This window comes from Lygodium microphyllum, unplaced genomic scaffold (assembly GCF_053477565.2).
Source record: "Lygodium microphyllum isolate KBCC unplaced genomic scaffold, Lygodium_microphyllum_v1.1.10 scaffold_104, whole genome shotgun sequence".
Taxonomy (NCBI): Eukaryota; Viridiplantae; Streptophyta; class Polypodiopsida; order Schizaeales; family Lygodiaceae; genus Lygodium; species Lygodium microphyllum.
Genome location: NW_028229587.1, coordinates 140,266 through 148,413, shown reverse-complemented (window position 1 = coordinate 148,413; position 8,148 = coordinate 140,266). Strand labels below are relative to the sequence as shown.

Below are 8,148 nucleotides of genomic sequence, written 5' to 3'. Positions count from 1 at the left end.
CTCTCTCTCTCTCTCTCTCTCTCTCTCTCTCTCTCTCTCTCTCTCTCTCTCTCTCTCTCTCTCTCTCTCTCTCTCTCCACACTACGCTATGTGCCTGTGGGATCTGAGTAGCTCGTGGCAGTGGCTTTTTTTTTAATGATTGACATGTATCTAGAGTTTGCAGACTGCACTATGTGCCTGGGCTTCGAGCAGCTCCTCAGTCCTTAGCTCTCTCTCAGGTCTCCACAGTCAATGCTCTGTGAGGCTGGTCTTTGTTGGCCTGGGTACCGTCAATAGGTCGGTGGAGTCAAGAGACCAGCGCACAGGCCTGTGGGCACAGTGGCAACGAATAGGCGATCCCTCTCTCCCTGGTTTTGTGGCACACTGCGAGACTACTGCAGGGTAGCGCATGTGTAGGTCAGGCCAAGATAGGCGCAAGAAGTAAGGCTGAGATCGCAGCCAGGGAGGGCTCTACAGGATGGAATGATGCACAGCAGTTCACAAGACAGTTCGAGCAGGCTGTTTACAGATAGCGGAGGCCAGGGCTTGAGAAGGGAAGAAAAGACCCTGTGCTGGTCTGACGAGAGGTCTCAAACAGATCAAACGGCTGTTCACAAATAGACGAGAGTAGGGCTCAAACAGGGCAGAAGAGACCCTGCACTGGTCTGACGAAGGTGTCAGGCAGCGCAGGAGGCAGGCAACATGCCGCTCGAGCTCCATAACATGGAGCTTCTAATCAGCCAGGCTATCAAGGAGGCGAAGAAAGATTTCAAGAAGGATGCGGATAATGCCTTGAACCAAGAAACCCGCCGGCTCCATGAGAGGATCCGGCGACTGGAGGAGATGGTGAAGACACTCACGGAAGAGAAGAGGGATCTCAAAACCGACCTGGACAAGCTACAAATGGAAGTGTCACATCTACGGGAGGCAAGAGAGGACGCGGATTTCAAAGCGGACCTCCGAGAGGCTATCACAAAGGAATGCCGAGAGGACCTCCAAGTATGCATTAAAACCGAAGTTGAGGCTTCGAGAGAGGGATGGGAGGAAAAAATCAAAGCAAACATGAAGGAAGAATTAGAAGGGAATAAGGAGGGGTGGATTGAGGTAGTGAAGAAGAACATTAAGAAGGAGGTCCAGGAAGAAAATAAAAAGGAGGAGGTAGTCCGGGTTCAGGAGACCTTAGAGGAGGAGAGGCTCAGGAACGCGCGTAGATTGAACGTGCGTATTACTGGGCTCCCCGAAGGGGCCTCTCCGGAGGAGGACGCACGCGGGCTATGCACCCGACTAGGGTACATGAGCATGCCTTTACTCAGGCATGGCGTGCAGGACGAGATACTACCAAGGTCAGAGCTCTGATATTACATATGAGCACACCAGAGGATAGAGCCGCTTTCTTTCGGAAGCGGATTTCGCTCCGAGGGATGACTGGGGCTCCCATCTTCATGGATGAGGACCTGACTCAAATGCAGATTGCACACAGACGAGCATGCATGCCATAGATACTCCAAGCACGTAGAGAAGGCCGTAAGGCCTTCTATCGAGATGGCCGGATTTTTATAGATGGACGCCCCACCAAATAGGGGGGCGTGGCCTATGAGACGGGGCAGAGGACTGTACAGGAGATCCCGATACGTGTGGCAGTTTGGAACTGCAACGGCTCCCTATGGTCACGACCGGACAGACTTGAGGAGATTTTACCCAACCATGATGTTATATGCCTCACAGAGACACATGAGAGCCCAGAGAGAGGGCTTCCACGCATTACAGGATTTGAGTGGGTATCTGCATACCGGGCTACTACTAGGCAGAGTACATCTAGGGGCTCAGGAGGGGTGGCAGTTCTATTCCATCAGGGGATACAGAGACATATCCAGTTAGTGAGACGAGATGAGGAGGCCAGTTACATATGGATCAGAGCGCAGATATCAGATGAGAGATGGATATATATGGCAGTATGCTGCTTTTCACCACGAGGGTCCAGATATGCTACTATGCAAGGTGATATTCAGGCTAGAGATTCCCCCTCCCCTTATTCACAGCTCTCAGAGGACATTATTCTGTATTCTAGTTTGGGTGAGGTCTTCCTTATGGGGGACTTCAACGGGCACACACAGAGCTGACAGTGTGAGAGTTTTGATATGGAGCAGCCAAAGATCATGAGAGCATTAGACCCTGAGGAGTTGGGGATCAGTCGGGAGTCAGCAGATACTGGGCCAGACGCCACAGGGTATGGAGGGCATTTACTTGAGCTTGGTAGTAGACACCATCTCGTTATTTATAACAGGATGGCACGATGGCCATATTCAGGAGGTCTTACATGCTTCCCACATGGGGGGGCGAGAGTACTGTAGATTATCTACTCGGACTGATTGATGGGATGCATACTATCGAGTCCTTCGGCCTTGGGAGACTTCCACTCGGTGCCGATCACACCTTTCTCAGTTTCTCACTCCTCACCTCATTACCATCACCACCTGCAGATATCATACCTCACATGCATACTACCATACACTTCACTCATGAGCTCTCACATGTTTACTCACAGCATCTGGAGGAGCACATCACGTCACTTGATCCATACGCACCCCTTGATACATTGACCACTGATATCACACGCATTCTGCATGATTCTGCTACACTCAGTTTTCCACATCACACATACACGCACCCCCCTCGGACCGGTACCATGCCACAGAACAAGTGGTATGATGATGAGTGCAGAGATCTACGTCGACAGCTACGCGATTTGGAGGCCAGAGGAGAGATCACACACAGACAGGCGTAGAGACGCATGCACCGCTTGACCCGCCGTAAAAAGCGGGAATGGGAGGAGGAGAGATATTGGGATATATACCACCTTCTTATGAGCAGAGATTGTGCAGAGGCATGGAGGCAGATCAGAGAACCACGATCACCCACACCGATACATGATCCTGCAATATGGCATGGATACGCACAGAGTTTATATCATGTACCCGCACAGCCGCTGATACCCACACCATGTACACCGAGACCGGGTATTTCATTCTTTTTCACCACTAGTATGGTGAAACATGCTATCTCACGGTTACAGCATGGCCGCGCTCGAGACCAGTTTGATCTTCAGGCAGAGCATATTATATATGGCAGAGACACATTGGCTCCACTTATTGCTCACCTCTTCAACCGTGCATTGTCTGAGGGGTTCCCTAACTCGTGGACAGAGCACACCATTGTACCTATCCACAAGTCAGGGGATCCTATGGATCCTAACACGTATAGGACCATCATGATTGGGCCAGTTTTGGCCAAACTTTATGGCACGGTGATGGAGGAGGAGCTCAGCACGCTGGCAGAGAGAGAGTGCATGCGCGCACCCGGACAGGCAGGGTTCAGACGGGCATTTTCTACCATAGACCACATCTTCACTCTCCGTTGTCTGATCGACCAGACACGAGTGAAGAAACAGAGATTGTATTGTTGCTTTGTGGATTTCCGCAAAGCCTTTGACACGGTTCTGAGAGAGAGGCTTTTCAGACGCCTACTTGATCTGGGGGTGGATGATGACATGATGTGGGGTATTTATGCACTATATGAGCGGGCTACTGGCAGAGTCAGATGTCTGGGAGGTATATCAGATCCCCTTGTGAGCACCATTGGTGTGAAACAAGGATGCCCACTCTCACCGACTCTATTTGGGCTATCCATTGATGAGATAGCAGAGTTTATTCAATAGCGAGCCGGTGGAGGTATAGATCTCAGTGGAGCCACAGTTCATATCTTACTATATGCAGATGACATTGTGTTGGTCTCTGATTCAGCTCAGGGATTACAGCAACATTTATTAGCATTGGATGATTTTTGCATACAGAGAGGCATGAAAGTGAACCTTGGTAAACCCAAGGTTCTTATATTCCATACATCAGCTCAGATACGCAGACAGAGTATTTTCATGGCAGCAGGAGGGAGTATTGAGGTCACTGGATCATATGTATATTTGGGAGTCACCTTTACAGCAGCTTTAGGGATTTTCTCGATGAAACAGGCAGCTCGTGACCGCCTCACTAGAGGATACTCAGCATTGGCTCTTATGGAGCGACAGTGTCATCAGGCACATTTCCAGGAGCCCCGCACCAAGGGGTGGCTCTTTGATACTCTAGTCACTCCAGCACTGATGTATGGAGCAGCTATATGGGGGCCAGGCCTTGCTGATTATGTATGGACATTGATGGAGAGACCTCAGGTGATCATGATATCTAGATTGATTCGCAGCAAGGCCTCAGTTCCACATGACATTGTGTGAGCAGAGCTTGCCACACCGCCCATGCTAGTCGAGGCATTATTTCAGACAACCTGCTTCCTACACAGATTTCAGGATATGGACAGAGATCGCATTGCATAAAGAGCATATATGGCATCTCAGGAGATGGCTCGAGCGGGGGATACCACATCATGGTATGCACAGACTAGAGCTTGGTTTGACAGACATGGGCTGGACATTGATAGACTCCCACCTCTTCTATATGATACTCAGGCTCCCACTTACACCCTCTCTCTCTCTCAGAGGAACAGAGTCATCAGACAGGAGATATGGCATATTTATATACAGAGGACATGGGTCAGCCCTGCACAGCCACTGCCATCGAAGATGGCACATTATTATACACAGTTCTTGAGCATATCAGAGTAGGGATGCATAGAGATTCCGAGATATATGCAGATCTATATGCCATATCGATTGAGAGTTCTTATTGGACAGCTCAGGGTATCATCACATCAGCTTATGATTGAGAGTGGCAATACCATTCTAGGGAGGGGTGTAAGGGGCGGTCAACTGATGCTTAATACCCCACTCGTCACAAAAGTGCTCAAAGGCATGTGAGACGTACTTACCCTCATTATTGGTCCTTAGGCATTTCAGCCTATGCCTAGATTGATTCTCAGTGAGAGCAAGCCAACACTAAAAGACGGGCAAGACATCAGAATTCTACTTTATGGGATAAGCCCAAACCTTATGTGAATAATTGTCAATAAATGTGACAAAGTACTTTGCACCCCCTAATGACTGACATGGCATGGGTTCACATACATATGAATGCACAAGAGCCAAAGGCTCACGTATGTATGGAATACCAGACTTTTTATGCCAATTCCTAGTTTGCTTGCCATATAAACAATGATCACACACGACTCAAAATGCCAATATTTATTTCAAAAGGCAAAAGATACTGCAAAGCACTAAGCATTTTCATTCCCGTAAGCAACATATGCCCAAGACGAGCATGCCAGAGAGATACATGTGGGATAGAACCCACTGACAAAACATGGTCAATAGTATCAGATACAACCAAGGGGTAGAGGCTACCGGACTTAGCACCTCTTCAAGAACAAGCCTGCCACTAGTTATTTTCCATCATGCCAGATCGCCAAAGCATATATGATAACATGCATCATCAAGCTACCCATCAGACATAAGGCTTTTAGTCAATGTGGGTACATGACGTATATTATGTAAAACAAAAGTGCTACATTAGGAGAAATATGGACTCTCTTTTTTATGGGTTTCTCTCACCTCTCTCTCTCTAAAAAGAGATTCCAAAATAATATTATAATAAGAGATCTTTTACAATCAAGAAAATCTCATATTTGTATTTTCAATAGATTTCACCTATTATTTTATTCCCAAACTGTAAGATAAGGTCACTTTTTCTCAAAATCCTCATAACTAAAAAATTACAATTCTATTTTCTCTAAAAATGGAGCCAATCATTGACATATGACTATTTAATGCCCTCATGACTTTTCAATATTAAAATATATTAGAATCGTTCTCATTCTTGCTTTCTTAAAAGTGCGAAAGTTAAAAAATGATATAAAATGACGTATGCATCATATTTTAGGATTATTTTTTACCTAGAAATACCTTTTTGACTTGAGAGTTTCCTTGTAAATTTTTATCTTTTTTGGAAAAGTATATGCCTATTTCTAAGCATTTTTTCATTCCCTCTGAAAGCTCTAGTTTTGTCCCAAATTTTTTGTACTCTTCTCCTTCCCTCCAAAATATGGTTTCTCGCATACGAATTCTTCTAAAGCAGCATTGAGGAGTGGTTTTGATACCATTTGTTGAAATCAAATAATCTCTATCTACAACACTCTCTACCCTGCTACAAGCAATCTCCCTCTTCAGTACTATCCTATAAGATATATTCCTCTTCAATAGTCTATACTACAAGCAATCAAGGGATAATGAAGGTATCTTTATTTTTTTAATCTCTGTGATGTTATTATTCTTCACAATGGTTGTTTAATTATTAAGCATCAATTCATACTGAGAGAGAGAGAGAGAGAGAGAGAGAGAGAGAGAGGGAGGGAGGGAGGGAGGGAGGGAGGGAGAAGGGGAGGAAAGAGAGAGGACTATGTGAGATGAACTAAGAAAATAAGTGATAGAGTGATAGAGAGTAAATTAGGGCATACATAAGATGATGTTATTGTTCTCCACTAGCCAAGCTTCTGTATAAATGTGTGTAGAGGCGAGCTCACGCTCAACTGCCAAGACCCACGGATCGCTTATTGTTCAAGCGTTTCAAGTGAGCACCTATAGCTGTCTCTCACCTAGCCGATGTGCCTTTGATCCTACCAGGGTGTAGTGAGCTTACCTCAATGCCCAAATGAGTTTCCTCCTCCCTCAAGCACATTGCTATCTCCACGATTATTGATCCAAGCTCGGCATCCTCAAGCCTCCACCTCCAAGCTCCATCCTCCATAGCCATGTGCAAGACAAGAGAAGGGAAGAGAAGAGAAGAAGAAGAGAGGAGATGGTGGAGAGCTTCACCTCCTTGATCCCTCACCCTCACACTCTCACACTCCCTCTCTCAAGCACACACAAGCAAGCAAAGAGAAGAGAAGAAGAAGAGTTTCACCTCCTTGATCCCTCACCCTCACACTCTCACACTCCCTCTCTCAAGCACACATAAGCAAGCAAAGAGAAGAGAAGAAGAAGAGTCTCTTATTGCCACATACCAAAAAATGAGCTCTCATTCACTTTTTGAACTTTATATACATGCCCTAAAATCCCATGGGCACCCATCCCCTTTTTTACATGACCGGCAATTGTGCCAAGGTCCTCTTTTCCATTCCCTTCTACTTGGCCTATTTTTTTAGTCTATACCTGTCTACCCTTTTATAATTTGCATAGGAGGGAGCCTGACGCTCTTTTACAAAAGTTTCGGGGTGCCTTTCACTTAAAAATGTGCTTTTGTCTTTAACTTGATTTTACAAGCCGCCCTTGTGCCTTTGCTTGTTCTCCATCCTGCTTGTTTCATTTCATCCGCATTTCACTTCTTTTGCTTCCATCTCGAGCTAGGGTTAACATTACCCCCCTCCTAGATGAGTGCCAGTCCCATGGCACTTGTAGGGCTTTGTTGTTGAGGGTCTGGTGCTTCGAAGAGTGGTGGCCTAAGTGGATGATGGGGCCTTGTTTTGATTGGTAGTGGTTGAGGAGCTTGGCAGTGCTTGGGTTGTTGGAGGTCGAGGGTATGTTGAGTGGATGGTGGGGCCTCCAATGTAAGTGGTTATAGCATCCGAGAGTACATGAAAAGAGAATAGGTGCTCTACCTAGGGGGAGTGTCTACCTCATCGTGTAGTGCACTGCGCTTATGTTGGTGGAAGGGGGAGTGGGTTTGTAGGCCTAGGTGCTATCCCACCTAGGTATGTCTTGCCCTTCAGGTGCCCTAAGCATGTGTAGTGGGGAATCAAAAAGGGCTAGGGGGTCAGACACAGAGCCGATCGAATGAGGCCATTGGGGGCGCCTAACTTGAGAACCCCTAGGTGCAGTGACTGTTGTCTATGTGCAGTGACTTGAGAACCCCTAGGTGCAGTCATTTCTCTTTCCATTTCCATTCTCTTTATTTTTCTTTTTGTTTTGTAATTTCTTACCTTTTCTTTCTTTCTCTCTCTCTTTTTTTTCTGTTTTTTTTTAAGTTACATAGTCATGACAAAAGTTAGTCCTTGTCATCGAAGTGAGGCGGAGAAAGAGGCATAATAGATTTGTTAAGGAATTGGTGGCTTTGGAGATACCCTTGAGGTCTAGGTGGACTTGAAGGGTGGTGGTGGAGAGGAATGGATGATTGCAACGGGGGTAAAGCAGCTATCATTCATATCTTCTAGAAGAGCTAAGCAAAATGAAGGTAG

At 46.4% G+C, this 8,148-nt stretch overlaps 1 pseudogene; it reads left to right on the top strand.

Annotated features, from left to right (window-relative positions):
• The first annotated feature begins 1,041 nt into the window (after positions 1 to 1,041).
• On the top strand, positions 1,042 to 1,559 carry LOC148008637 (uncharacterized; annotated as a pseudogene).
• The last annotated feature ends 6,589 nt before the right edge of the window (positions 1,560 to 8,148 follow it).